The sequence below is a fragment of the Mobula hypostoma genome, chromosome 13 (genome assembly GCF_963921235.1).
Source record: "Mobula hypostoma chromosome 13, sMobHyp1.1, whole genome shotgun sequence".
NCBI lineage: Eukaryota > Metazoa > Chordata > Chondrichthyes > Myliobatiformes > Myliobatidae > Mobula > Mobula hypostoma.
In genome coordinates this window covers 52,889,683-52,905,455 of record NC_086109.1, presented here as the reverse complement: position 1 = coordinate 52,905,455, position 15,773 = coordinate 52,889,683, and the positions used below count along the sequence as shown (strand labels likewise).

At 42.8% G+C, this 15,773-nt stretch overlaps 1 protein-coding gene across 4 annotated transcripts in view; it reads right to left on the bottom strand.

Annotated features, from left to right (window-relative positions):
* The window catches only part of LOC134355592 (protein unc-13 homolog A-like), a 1,022,883-nt gene that overhangs the window by 458,016 nt on the left and 549,094 nt on the right, over nt 1-15,773 (bottom strand). The window lies entirely within an intron of this gene.

Below are 15,773 nucleotides of genomic sequence, written 5' to 3'. Positions count from 1 at the left end.
TTCCTCAAAATATTCATCGTATTTCTGTGTCTGACCAACATGTTATTGCATTTGTTACATTGATAGCTAGGAGGGCCATTTCGTTGAAGTGGAAGGATACATCAGCTCCCACTTTGTCACAATGGTTATGTCTTAGTTTGGAGAAAATTAGAAATCGAACCTTTGAACCTTTATCTGATTTTGAGAAAAGATGGGGCTCATTTGCTCGTTATTATCATTTGAGTTAATTGATATAATTTTTCCATGATCTAATTGTAAATTTTTTAGTATATTTTCTTTTCTTGGTGGCAGTTTGATGTTTATTTTTAGAAGCTTTTTGTATGACGCATGACTCCGGGGTTGTACACCTAATGGGTTCTTCTTTTTTCTCTCATTTTTCTGCTTAGTAGGTTTTTTTGTTATCACAAATTTTTTTTTCAATCTTTAAGATAATGTCTTTTTTGAGACATTGTAAGTGTTGTTACTTCAATGTACTCATGTTATTTTTCCTGTATAATATGACAATAAAAAGATTTGAAAAGAAAGGAAGTGTGTGTAGCTAAAATTGAGGCAGTGAATACTCTAAAGATAAAATCACACAGAAACCCCTACATTTGGAAGTACTCAATAAGTGTTTCGAGTATTGGATTGAAGCGAGCCTTTCTGGCACTGGTAACTTACTGGAACAATTAGAGGAGTGATAGTCTGCACCCAAGAGGAGTCTTGATCTCAAAGCTGATGTCGGTAGGAAGACGATAGGTTAGGAATCTTTGCTTAGCATGACGGGTTGTGAAGGATATTCATTTTCTGACTCATGTTTGCTAATCGTAGCTTTCTAAACACAGCAGCTGCCACTTGTAAGAACAAACAGTTGTAAGTAAACTTCCAGCTAGTATACATTGTTTAGTTTCTCATCATAAATGGGACTCAGTCTTCAGTTCTTAAGGTGTAAATGGCAAGCAGCAATCAGTTTGAAGTTAAAATAAGTACTGTCCATTGAACAGTTCTGCAAACAAGTTCTGTATTTTGCAGATGCTCTGTCTATATTAAGTAACTACAGCTGGAGTATTACTGCTCGAGGTGTATATAAGACAATGGGCTGTCTAATTTGTGTTGACTCAAAACAGACAGGTTGAGTCTAAGTTGCTTAGCTCAAGGGAGCTTGCAGACCAGATGGATAATATCATTTAGTATATCAAATAATATTAATTCCCCTTCATAGATGCCATCCAACCTGCTGAGTTCCTCCAGCATTCTATCTATTGGAAGGTTTATGTACTCAAGGAAGTTAGGTTTACAGTATGAATTGTGGAACTATGACTCCAAAATACTTTTAGACTGTTGCTGTTAAAATAGTATCTGTGGAAATATCATGTGAGTGTGAAGAGAAAAGGGTATGAGGGGTATAAAAGCCAGTTCAGGCTTAATAGGAATGGGGTAAAGAACACCAAGAAGCTATGGAAGAAATATGAGGTAAATTAGAATCCATTCCTCTAGCTTTGTTTCCTACAGTGGACAATTTGTTTGTCTGCAACTCATGGGTTTATCTTTTTAGTCTAGAGGAATTGTAACTGTGTTTTGGAAATCCTTTGTCCCTTATGTTTAAGAAATGCTTTGTGTTTTAAAAATAATTTGTAATTTGTAAATGTTTAAGATAGAAATCCTCTGTGAGTTTTAAATGTGTTTTAAGAGTATTCAGTGCATTTAAACATGTATATAGCTGGCGGAGGTAGTAGGAATAAGCTCCCACTACCTATTAAATGCTCTCAATAGCATGTGCCACAAATAGCCTCTGACAATCATCGAGCTCTTGCCCTTCATGTATGGCTTAGCTACTGAGCCTGGCAGAACCATTTCGACTGACAGGAGAAGGAGAAAAGGTGGGTTACTGGCACCTTAAAGCCAATCACTTCATGCAGATGAGGCTCATCAGCCATGGTTGGCAGTTCATCTCGGAGAAAACAGTGGAGGTTTGAAATCAGAGTTTTCCTTCTCCTAGATGAACTGCCAACCATGGCTGACGAGCATTTCTCTAATGCTGTTTTCTCACTAATTCCAAAACTTAAATTTCTTTCAGTTCCCCTTTTTCACAGGACTAGAATTGTTGAAAATGTGTTTAATTTTTCTCATGATGAGTCCACTCAATGTCAATACACCTTTATTTTAATTTAGGTAAACAGTCAGAGGTATTAGAGCATAGCCCTTCCATCTTCTGGCTGTAATGGTAGCAGTTTCTCAGTACTCACCAAAATATATGACTTCATAAATATCAACACTGTGTGCACATTCACTCATTCACTATCTCAATTGTTCACAAACAAATTAAATTTATTCTGTTAAAACAGATTAAGGCATGAATGAAACTTTGAAGAACGTCTAAGAGTCATGAGGCAGACTTTAACTTAATTTGGGTCAGTTAGATCAAGGAGCTGATATTGACTTCAGTAGCTCGACTTCCTCCGCTGTTTGCAAATATTTGGTATGACATCAAAAATTTTGACAAATATCAATATATATGTAGTGGAGAGTATATTGACTGGCTGCATCGTGGCCTGGTATGGAAATACCAATACTCTTGAATGGAAAATCCTATAAAAAGCTTGCAGAGAGATTTAGGCCAGTTAGAAGAGTGGGCTGAAAGATGGCAGATGGAGTTTAATACTGATAAATGTGAGGTGCTACATTTTGGTAGGACTAATCAAAATAGGACATACATGGTAAATGGTAGGGCATTGAATAATGCAGTAGAACAGAAGGGTCTAAGAATAATGGTGCATAGTTCCCTGAAGGTAGAATCTCATGTGGATAGGGTGGTGAAGAAAGTGTTTGGTATGCTGGCCTTTATAAATCAGACCATTGAGTATAGGAGTTGGGATGTAATGTTGAAATTGCACAAGGCATTGGTGAGGCCAAATTTGGAGTATTGTGCACAGTTTTGGTCACCAAATTATAGGAAAGATGTCAACAAAATAGAGAGAGTACAGAGAAGATTTACTAGAATGTTACCTTGGTTTCATCACCTAAGTTACAGAGAAAGGTTGAACAAGTTGGGTCTTTATTCTTTGGAACGTAGAAGGTTGAGGGGGGACTTGATAGAGATATTTAAAATTATGAGTAGGATAGATAGAGTTGACGTGGATAGGCTTTTTCCATTGAGAGTGGGGGAGATTCAAACAAGACGACCTGAGTTGAGAGTTAAAAGGCAAAAGTTTAGGGGTAACATGAGGGGGAAGTTCTTTACTCAGAGAGTGGTAGCTGTGTGGAATGAGCTTCCAGCAGAAGTGGTTGAGGCAGGTTCGATGTTGTCGTTTAAAGTTACATTGGACAGCTATATGGACAGGAAAGGAATGGAGGGTTATGGGCTGAGTGCAGATCGGTGGGACTAGGTGAGAGTAAGAGTTCGGCATGGACTAGAAGGGCCAAGATGGCCTGTTTCTGTGCTGTAATTTTTATATGGTTATATGGGGTTAAAAAGTAGTAGATACCGCACAGTCCATCACAGGTAAAGACTTTTCCACCATTGAACACATCTATACAGAGCGCTGTTGCAGGAAAGTAGCATCCATCATCAAGGACTCCCACTAACCAGGCCATGCTGTCTTCCCGCTGCTGCCACCAGGAAGAAGGTACAGGAGCATCAGGACTCACACCACCAGTTTCAGAAACAGTTATTACCCGTCAATAACTTGAACCAGAGGACATAATGTCACTCAACTTCACTCGCTCCATCACTCAAATGGTCTCACATCTGATAAGATTTATTTTCAAGGGCTCTTAGAGTCGTAGAGTCACAGAAAGGTACAGCATAGAAATGGGCCACAAGCCCCATCAGGCCAATGCTAAAACCATTTCAACTGCCTACTCCTGTCAGCTTGCCCTGCCTTTCAAGGGCCATAGCCCTTCATACCCCTATCATCCATGAACCTATCCAATCTTCACTTAAACATTGAAATCGAGCTCACATGCACTATTTGTACTGGCAGCTCGTTCCACACTTTCATGACCCTCGAAGGGAAGTTCTTTCCCCTCATGTTCTCCTTAAATTTTTCACCTTTCACCCTTAACCCATGAGGCTGGTAGCCCAACCAACTTCAGTGGACAAAGCCTGCTTGAATTTACCCTGTCTATACCCTCATAATTTTGTCTACCTCCATCAAAATTCCTCTCAATCTTCAACATTCCAAGGAATAAAGTCCTAATCTATTCAATCTTTCCCAATAACTCAGGTCCTCCTGTTTTGGCAACATCCTTATAAATTTTCTCTGTACTCTTTCAACCTTACTTACATCTTTACTGTAGGTAGTTGACCAAAACTGCGCACAATAAACCAAATTAGGTCTCACTAACATCTTATACAATTTCAACATAACATCCCATCTCCTGTACTCAAATACTACGATTTATCAAGGCCAATGTGCTAAAAGCTTTCTTTATGACCCTATCAACCTGTGCCATTACTTTCAATGAACGATGGACCTGTATTCCCAGATCCCTTTGTTCTAAAACACTCCATTGTTCACTGTGTAAATCCTACACTGGTTGTTCCTGCTGAAGTACAAGGTCACACTTATTTGAATTAAATTCCATCTACCATTTTTCAGCCCATTTTTCAAGATGATCCAGATCCTTTTCCAATCCATGATAGCCTTCCTCACTGTCCACTGCACCCCCAATCTTGCCATCATCCATAAATTTGCTGATCCAGTTACATAGAAACATAGAAAACCTACAGCACAATACAGGCCCTTTGACCCACAAAGTTGTGCCAAACTTGTCGCTACCTTAGAAATTACTTGGCTTACCTATAGCCCTCTATTTTACTAAGCTCCATGTACCTATCTAAATGTCTCTTAAAATACCTATGGTATCTGCCTCCACCACCGTTGCCGGCAGCCCATTCCATGAACTCACCACTCTCTGAGTAAAAAAACTTACCCCTGACATCTCCTCTGTACCTACTCCCCAGCACCTTAAACCTGTGTCTTCTTGTGGCAACCATTTCAGCCCTGGAAAAAGTCTCTTGACTATCCACACGATCAATGCCTCTCATCATCTTATACACCTCTATCAGGTCACCTCTCATCCTCTGTCGCTCCAAGGAAAAAAAGCCAAGTTCACTCAACCTATTCTCATAAGGCATGCCCCAATCCAGGCAACATCCTTGTAAATCTCCTCTGCACCCTTTCTATGGCTTCCACATCCTTCCTGTAGTGAGGCAACCAGAACTGAGCACAGTACTCCAAGTGGGGTCTGACCAGGGTCCTATATAGCTGCAACATTACCTCTTGGCTCCTAAAATCCACCATTGATGAAGGTCAATACACCATACACCTTCTTAACCACAGACCCAATCTGCGCAGCTGCTTTGAGCATCCTATAGACTGGGACCCCAAGATCCCTCTGATCCTCCACACTGCCAAGAATCTTACCATTAATACTATATTCTTCCATCATATTTGACGTACCAAAATGAACCACTTCACACTTACCTGGGTTGAACTCCATCTGCCACTTCTCAGCCCAGTTTTACATCCTATCAATGTCCCGCTCTAACCTCTGACAGCCGTCCACACTATCCACAACACCTCCAACCTTTGTGTTATCAACAAACTTACTAACCCATCCCTCCACTTCCTCATCCAGGTCATTTATAAAAACCACAAAGAGTAAGGGTCCCAGAACAGATCCCTGTGGCACCCCACTGGTAACCAACCTCCATGCAAAATATGACCCGTCTTCAACCACTCTTTGCCTTTTGTGGGCAAGCCAGTTCTGGATCCACAAAGCAATGTCCCCTTAGATCCCATGCCTCTTTACTTTCTCAATAAGCCCTGCATGGGGTACCTTATCAAATACCTTGCTGAAATCCATATACACTACATATACTGCTCTTCCTTCTTCAATGTGTTTAGTCACATCCTCAAAAAATTCAATCAGGCTTGTAAGGCACGACCTGCCCTTGACAAAGCCATGCTGACTACTCCTAATCATATTATAGCTCTCCAAATCTTCATTAATCCTGCCTCTCAGGATCTTCTCCATCAACTTACCAAACACTGAGGTAAGACTCCCTGGTATATAATTTCATGGGCTATCTCTACTCCCTTTCTTGAATAAAGGAACAACATTCGCAACCCTCCATTCCTCTGGAACCTCTCCTGTCCCCATTGATGATGCAAAGATCATTGCCAGAGGCTCAGCAATCTCCTCCCTCGCCTCCCACTGTAGCCTGGGGTATGTCTCATCAGGTCCTGGCGACCTATCTAACTTGATGCTTTCCAGAAGCTCCAGCACATCCTCTTTCTTAATATCTACATGCTCAAGCTTTTCAGTCTGCTGAAAATCATCACTACAATCACCAAGATCCTTTTCCATAGTGAATACTGAAGTAAAGTATTCATTAAGTACCTCTGCTATTTCCTCCAGTTCCATACACACTCTCCCACTGTCACACTTCATAGGTCCTATTCTTTCACGTCTTATCCTCTCACTCTTCATATACTTGTAGTTAACCAATGATCATTCAAATCATTGATACAGAATTCAAATAACAATGGACACAGTACTGATCCCACTAGTTACAGGCCTCCAGTCGGAGACGCAAATATCTACTACTACTCTCTGGCTTCTTCCACAAAGCTAATATCTAATCCAGTTTACTACCTCATCTTGAATGCCGAGTGACTGAACCTTCTTGACCAACCCCCCATGCAGGACCCTGACAAAGGCCTTGCTAAACATGTAGAAAACATCCACTGCCTTGCCTTCAACTACTTTCTGGTAACTTCCTCGAAAAACTCTTTAAGATTGGTTAAACATAAACTACCATGCACAAAGCCCTTAATCAGTCCATATCTATCCAAATACTTATCTATTCAGTCTCTTAGAATAGCTTCCAATAACTTTCCCACAGCTGATGTCGGGCACACCAGCCAATAATTTACTGGTTTACGTTTAGAGCCTTTCTTAAACAGCGGAACAACATTGGCTACCCCCCAATCCTCTGGTGCCTCATCTGTCAATAAGGATGATTTAAACATCTCTGCTAGGGCCCTAGCAATTTCTGCACTTGCCTCCCACAGGTCCAAGGGAACACCTTGTCAGGCCCTGTGGATTTGCCCACATTGATTTACCTCATGACAGCAAACACCTCCTCCTCTGCAATACCTTTGCCTCATTTGTATAGACTCTGTCTCTGTCTCCAGAATACATAGAGATACAAAAAAAAATTAAGATCTCCCCCATCTCTTTTTGGATTACCATTCTGATCTTCCAGAAGACCAATTTAGTCCCCTGAAATTCTTTTGCTCTTAACATACCTATAGAATCCCTTGGGATTCTCCTTCACCTTGTCTGCTCGGGCCAATTCATGCCTTCTTTTATCCTTCCTGATTTCTTTCTTAAGTGTTCTCTTGCGTTTTTATACTCAATAAGCATCTCATTTGTCCTTACCTGCCTTTACCTGCTAAGTACCCCCTGTTTTTTTCCTGAACCACGGCCTCAATACCTCTTGAGAATTAAGGTTCCCTACACTTGATATCTTTACCTTTTATTCTAACAGGCATATACAAGCTCTGGTAGGGTTTGCAATACATAACTTCCTACAAAACAAAACCCAATAGCATGACTGGCAGCAATGCTTCATTGCCAGATCAGCTCAACGCCTTCTATGCTCGCTTCGAAAGATAACTACATCTATGAAGATCCCTGCTGCACAGGTGACCCTGTGATCTCTGTCTCGGAGGCTGATGTCGGGCTGTCTAGGCAGCAAGGCAGCAGACTCCGATGGCATACCTGGTAAAGCTCTGAAAACTTGTGCCAACCCAACTGGCGGGAGAATTCAAGGACATTTTCAACTTCTCACAAGGACATTTTCAACTTCTCAAGGAGCGGTGCCTCAGAAAAGCGACATGCATTGTTAAGGACCCCATCACCCAGGGCATATTCTCTTCTCACTGTTACCATCAGGTAGGAGGTACATAAGCCTGAAGACACACACTCAGCAATTCAGGAACAGCTTCCTCCCCTCTGTCATACGATTCATAAATGGACATTGAACCCTTGAACACTACCACACTTTTTTTTAAATATATGTATTATTTGTTTTTGCTCTAATTTAATCTATTATATATTTTCTGTAATTGATTGATATATTGTATTGAACTGCTGCTAAGTTAACAAATTTCATGACACATGCCAGTGATAATAAACTTAATTCTGATTCTGAACTCTCAAAATTTCACTTTTGAAGGCCTTCCACTAACCATGTTGCCAGAAAACAGCCTGTCCCAATCTACACATTTCTGATACCATCAAAATCGGCCTTTTTCCAATTTAGAATCTCAACCTGTGGAGCAGACCTATCTTTTTGCATAATTACCTTGAAACAAATGGCATTGTGATCACTGGATGTAAAGTGTTCCCCTACACAAACTTCTGCCATCTACCCTGTCTCATTCCCTAATAGCAGATCAAGTATTGCACACTCTCTCATTGGGATATCTGTGAAGACTAAGGAAACATTCTTGGACACATTTGACAAACTCTATCCCATCTACTCTTTTTTTAACAATATGGCAATCCCAATCAATATGTGGAAAGGTAAAATCACCTACTACAACAGTCTTGTTGCTTCATGGGACAGTCTGCAATCTCTGTACAAATGTGTTCCTCTAAATCCCTCGGACAGTAGGGTGGTCTGTAATATCGCCCCATTAATGTGATGATACCTTTATTATTACTCAGTTCCACCCATAATGCCTCACTAGGTGAGTTCTCCAATCTGTCCTGACTGAGCACTGCCATAATATTTTTCCCTGACTAATAATGCCACCCCCCCTCTTAATCCCTCCACTCTGTTGCGTCTAAAACAACAGCATCCTGGAATATCGAGCTGCCAGTCCTGCTCCTCCTGCAACCAAGTCTCACTATTGGCTACAACGTCATTATTCCAGATGTTGATCTATGCTAGGGGTCACCAACCCGTCGATCGCGATCGACCGGTCGATCTAAGACTTTCCCAGTAGATCCCAAAGAAAAATCAAAAACAAATACACAAATTCTGTTGTAATGTGAGCATTATAAAAGTAATACTAATTAGGATAATGGTAATATAACAATATTTTCGCTAAAAAGCTGTTTGTAAAGAGAGATTGTTTCCGGGTTGCGGGGGTTTAGTTCCATTCTTTCTGCCCAGTGCGCATGTGTGTAGTTCCCCCGCCATGCACTGCGTTTTACAGCGCAGCCTGTGCTGCAACAAAGTGACCAATCAGATTAGATAAGAGTACAGATTGTCGCAAACATCAATATACGGCAATGTCCCCAACCTCCGGGCCGCGAAGCATGCAGGGGTGCAGCGGTAGTCGGGATGCACACAGCACATTTTTAAGAAAAAAAGCCAAAATAAACAAGCTAATTAATTAGGTGCTGCCTAGCATGTAAATGTCGGCTCAGATCAGAGGCGACGCGATCGGCAATCGCTCGTGATATCCTGATAGCATAGTGGAGACTCCACGAACGAAGGTGAAAACGTACAAATTCCATCCAGAATGGGAAGAGGAATTTCTATTTACCTTAGTGAAAGACAAGTGTGTATGTATGTTGTGCCACCAAACACAAGCACTGACTAAAAGAGGGAATCTGGAGCGGCACCACAACACCAACCACCAGGAATTTAAAGACACCTACCCCCCAAAGAGCACAATTCGTGCCTGGAAAGTTGAACTGAAATCGGGGTTGAAGACCCAACAATCGTTTTCCACAAAACATGCTGCTCAAAATAACGCTGCTATTGAAGCATCATTTCGTGTAGGTCACCTTTTGGCTAAACACAAGAAGCCTTCTACAGATGGCGATTTATTCAAGGAAGCAATGGTCATTACCGCAGAGACGGTTTTAGTGACTTTAAAAACAAAAACGGCATCACAACCGCAACACATAATATACCGCTTGGCCCTGCAACAGTGACAAGGAGGGTAGAGTCACCGTCAGAGGACGTGAATATTTTTCACTACAGTTCGATGAATCCATGGATGTAATGCAAACAGCTCAGCTTGTTGTATTTGTCAGAATGGCTTTCCAGGATTTTACAACAAAAGAGGACTTCCTCACTCTTTTGCAATTAAAGGAAAGAACGAGAGGTGAGGATATTTACAATGAGTTTAAAAAAATGTCCGTGAAAATGACATCCCCATTCATAACCTGGTGGCAATTACTACTGATGGGACCGAGCAATGCGCGGTGTGCGCTTTGGTTTTATAGCACTAAAAGTCAGTGCCTACTTCGGGTCAAATTATCTATGTGAAATTGCATTTTTACAGATGAAAATTAGTAAATCTAAGTACAGGAGCTGACTTACTGACAGACACCTCACTAGGGTTGCCAACTTTCTCACTCCCAAATAAGGGACAAAAGTAGCAGTCAAATCCCAGGACATTTGTGTTTACCCCGAGAAAGACTACCATGACCATGAAGCCTTGCGCGGGCACCTGTGTGCGCATGCGTACCAATTTTTTAACCCCACGAATCGGTTTTGGCTTAATCTTCATTATTTCTACTTTATATAGGCTGTGTATTTATCATCTTATTCCTGTTTTTACTATATGTTAGTGTTATTTTAGGTTTTATGTGTCATTTGGCATGATTTGGTAGGTTTTTTTGGGTCTGGGAACGCTCAAAATTTTTTTCCATATAAATTAATGGTAATTGTTTCTTCGGCATAAAGCATTTCAGCACGAAAGGTTTCAGAGGAACATTCTACCTTCGTGGGGGGAATACGGGACAGTTGACAACCCTACACCTCACAGACTGTCTCAGGCTGGCTGTCTGTAGTTATGAGCCAAATTTCAGGGAACTAGCAGAAAGTATTCAGCCCCAGTCATCACACTGATTGCAACAGTCAATTTTTACTCATTTATATTTCATGTTGAAATAAAATTAAATAATGAAACTTAGAATTAAAGGTGTGAAGTATTGTAATATTCTTAAAGAAAGACAGCTATGGCCTGTTTGATATGCTAGTTACAGTGTTTTCTTGTTTGAATTAATTTGAAAGTTTGACAAAAGTATTTTGTGTAATTCAAATACAATTCACCCAAATAAAAGGCCTTAAATTGGAAGTACAATCTGAGCTGTTTTTTTTCTCTAAATGATTTAGTAGGTAGATCTTGCCTTTCACTGAGGTCGAGGTAGGGGATCTTGGGCTTAAAAAGGTTGTTGACCACTAATCTATGCCCTGAGCTCATCTACCTTTCCTACAATACTTTTTGCATTGAAATATCTGCAGCTCAGGACACTAGTTGTACCGTGCTCAACTTTTTGATTTCTGACTTTGTCTGAGGTCTGACCAACATCTGCCTCCACAACCTTTCCAAATCTCTTCATATCATGTTCTCGATTTACTGTGTATGCCCACAAGAAAACAAATTTCAGGGGTGTGTATGATAACATATATGTACTTCGATGATAAATTTACCTTGAAATTTGAATCATAACAGCCAGGATATCCTAGTGGACAATCATTTTAATTCCACTTCTATCCCACATCGGCATGACAGTCCACAGCCCCTACTACTGTGAAGTTGGGGCTAGACACATATAGAAGAATAAAATCTCATATTCCATCTTCGTAGTCCCCAACCTGATGGTATTATCACTGATTTCTCTCACTTCTGGTTACCACTCCCTACTGTCTCTACCCACCACCAATTTATTTTGCCTCATCCCTCTGGCCCCTTTACTCCTTTTCCTTCCCTTCCCTTCCCCTGCCCTGACAAACACCAACACCTTCCTCCATGTAACACACATAAAAGTTGCTGGCGAACGCAGCAGGCCAGGCAGCATCCCTAGGAAGAGGAACAGTCGAAGTTTCAGGCCCAGACCCTTCGTCAGGACTAACTGTAAGAAGAGCTAGTAAGAGATTTGAAACTGGAAGGGGGAGGGGGAGATCCGAAATGATAGGAAAAGACAGGAGGGGAAGGGATGGGGCCAAGAGCTGGACAGTTGATTGGCAAAATGGATATGAGAGGATCATGGGACAGGAGGCCTGGGGAGAAAGAAAAGGGGGAGGGTGGAAGCCCAGAGGATGGGCAAGGGGTATACAAAGAGGGACAGAGGGAGAAAAAGGAGAGAGAGAAAAAGAATGTGTGTATATAAATAAATAAATAAATAAGGGATAGGGTACAAGGGGGAGGTGGGGCATTAGCGTAAGTTTGAGAAGTCAGTGTTCATACCATCAGCTTGGAGGCTACCCAGGCGGAATATAAGGTGGTGTTCCTCCAACCTGAGTGTGGCTTCATCTTTACAGTAGAGGAGGCCTTGGATAGACATATCAGAATGGGAATGGGACGTGGAATTATAATGTGTAGCCACTGGAAGATCCTGCTTTCTTTGACGGACAGAGCGTAGGTGTTCAGCGAAACGATCTCCCCGTCTGCGTCGGGTCTCGCCGATATATAGAAGGCCACATCAGGAGCACCGGACGCAGTATATCACCCCAGCCGACTCACAGGTGAAGTGTCGCCTCACCTGGAAGGACTGTCTGGGGTCCTGAATGGTAGTGAGGGAGGAAGTGTAAGGGCATGAGTAGCACTTGTTCCGCTTACAAGGATGAGTGCCAGGAGGGAGATCAGTGGGGAGGGATGGGGGGGACGAATGGACAAGAGAGTTGCGTAGTGAGGGATCCCTGCGGACAGCAGAGAGATGGGGGGGAGGGAAAGATGTGCTTAGTGGTGGGATCCTATTGGAGGTGGCGGAAGTTACGGAGAATTATATGTTGGACCCGGAGGCTGGTGAGGTGGTAGGTGAGGACAAGGGGAACCCTGATCCTAGTGGGGTGGCAGGAGGATAGAGTGAGAGCAGATGTGCGTGAAATGGGGGAGATGCGTTTGAGAGCGGAGTTGATGGTGGAGGAAGGGAAACCCCTTTCTTTAAAAAAGGAGGACATCTTCTTTGTCCTGGAATGAAAAGTCTCAACCTGAGAGCAGATGCGGCGAAGACGGAGGAATTACGAGAAGGGGATGGCATTTTTGCAAGACACAGGGTGAGAAGAGGAATAGTCCAGATAGCTGTTGGAGTCAGTAGACATCAGTAGATAAGCTGTCTCCAGAGACAGAGACAGAAAGATCTAGAAAGGGGAGGGAGGTGTCAGAAATGGACCAGGTAAACTTGAGGGCAGGGTGAAAGTTGGAGGCAAAGTTGATAAAGTCAACAAGCTTAGCATGCATGCAGGAAGCAGCACCAATGCAGTCGTCGATGTAGTGAAGGAAAAGTGGGGGACAGATACCAGAATAGGTTTGGAACATAGATTGTTCCACAAAGCCAACAAAAAGGCAGGCATAGCTAGGACCCATACGGGTGCCCATAGCTACACCTTTAGTTTGGAGGAAGTGGGAGGAGCCAAAGGAGAAATTATTAAGAGTAAGGATTAGTTCTGCTAGACGGAGCAGAGTGGTAGTAGAGGGGAACTGGTTAGGTTTGGAATCCAAAAAGAAGCGGAGAGCTTTGCGACCTTCCTGATGGGGGATGGAAGTATATAGGGACTGGACATCCATGGTGAAACTAAAACAGTGGGGGCCAGGGAACTTAAAATCATCGAAAAGTTTCAGAGCGTGAGAAGTGTCACGAACATAGGTTGGAAGGGATTGAACAAGGGGGGATAAAACAGTGTCGAGGTACGCAGAAATGAGTGCAGTGGGGCAGGAGTGAGCTGAGACAATAGGTCTACCAGGACGGGCAGGTTTGGGGTTCTTGGGTTGGAGGTAGAAACCGGAAGTGCGGGCTGTGGGAATTATAAGGTTGGTAGCAGTGGATGGGAGATCCCCTGAGCGGATATAGTCGGTGATGGTGTGGGAGACAATGGCCTGGTGCTCGTTAGTGGGGTCACGATCAAGGGGTAGATAAGAGGAGGTATCCGCGAGTTGTTGCTGTGCCTCGGAAAGTTAGAGGTCAGTACGCCAGACTACAACAGCACCCCGCTTATCGGTGGGTTTTATAGTAAGGTTAGGATTAGTGCGGAGGGAGTGGAGAGCACAGCGTTCGGAAGGAGTGAGGTTGGAATGGGAACACGGTGTGGTGAAGTCGAGACGGTCGATGTCCCGTCAGCAGTTAGCAATAAAGAGATCCAGAGCAGGCAGAAGACCAGAGCGGGGTGTCCATGAAGAGGAGGAGGGTTGAAGGTGGGAAAAGGGGTCATCGGTGGGGGTGGGAGAGTCCTTGCCGAAGATGTAGGCTCGAAAACGGAGCTGGCGGAAGAAGAGTTCCGCGTCATGGCGAACGCAGAACTCGCTGAGGTGTGGGTGAAGGGGGACAAAGGTGAGGCCTTTACTGAGGACAGAGCGCTCTACCACAGATAGTTGAAGGTCGGAGGGGATGGTAAAGACTCGGCATAGATGAGAAGTGGGATCAGAGGGGGAGGGGGAGGGAGGCTGGTGGTGTCAGTGGAGAGGGGAAGGTTGGGGTGAGAGGAAAAAGGAGCCTCCAAGGGCCCAGGAGTTGACGGTGGGATCTGAGGGAGACGGGGTTGCAGAGTGCACCTTCCTCCATGTGGCTTCCCACCTTCTTCCCTTTATTCCATGGTCCATAGTCTTCTTCTACCAGATTCCATCTTCTTCAGCCATTAGGCCCTTCCGCCTCCCAGCTTCTCACCCAAACTACCTATCTTACCTCACTCACTGGATTCATTTAGCACCCAGCAGCTCGTGCTCCTCCCACTCCCCCAACCTTTTATTTTGAACCCTGCTCTTTTAATTTCCAGTCCTGATGAATGGTCTTGACCCGAAATATTGACTGTTTATTTTTCTGCATGACCTGCTCAGCTACTCTAGTAGATGATTTGTATAGTGATAATTGTGGAGCTTCTTGAAGGAACAGTAAAAGTTTCAAGTTTTTTTACACTTCATTGCAGAAAACATATCAGCCCTTACTGTTGAGAGCAACAATACCTGATTAGTCATAAGTGTGATCAGAAGGAACATTTTAGCTGCGTTCACAAGCCTGAAGCTATGTGTGGCTGAAATACATTAGTGGTGGCAGACTGTTTGAGTTAGTAACAGTGCAAATTCTCTTGTGCTGTCAATCCCTGGAGTTCCTTTAATCCTACGCCTCTACTAACTCAGAATCAGAATCAAAATCAGGATTTGTATCACTGGCATATGTTGTGAAATACTTTGTCCTGTGAGAGCAGTACATTCCAAAATATAAAAAAAATCTATAAATCACAGTGAGAAATTTATTCTAAAATTTTTAAATAATATAAATCCATTTTCATTCATTATCATCCATTTAACATAATAGGAATAGTTTTCTTCAAGATTTGCTACACTTCTGTCAAATAGCTCAGACTTTGTTCGAAGGAAAACTTCTTATACATATGGACATAAGGATAGTAAATGTTGAGGATAAATGCAATAGGCACAATGTAACTCAAGTCCTCCTTCTATGGCAGCGCTTCTAGGAAATCTCTTCTGTACTTTCTTCAACTTTAACTTCCTTCCCAGAATTCAGTGCCCTGAACCACACATTTTTCTCAAGTGAAGACTGATCCACTGCTTTCAGAACCTGCACTTGTTTCGATTTAGCACTTCAGCAGGTGTTTGTGCCCATGATCCTATGCCCTTCTCACCAGTTTTCTTCACCTGCCCTGGCACCTTCAAAGATTTATATACACAGGGTGTTTCTCGCCCTGCAAGAATTGTGCTGAGATTCTGTGAGCCTGATAGAGATACCCGCATGGTGTGTTGCCTCCCAGGTGCCAGGGTATGGGATGTCTCGGATCGGGTCCTGAAGATTCTGAAGGG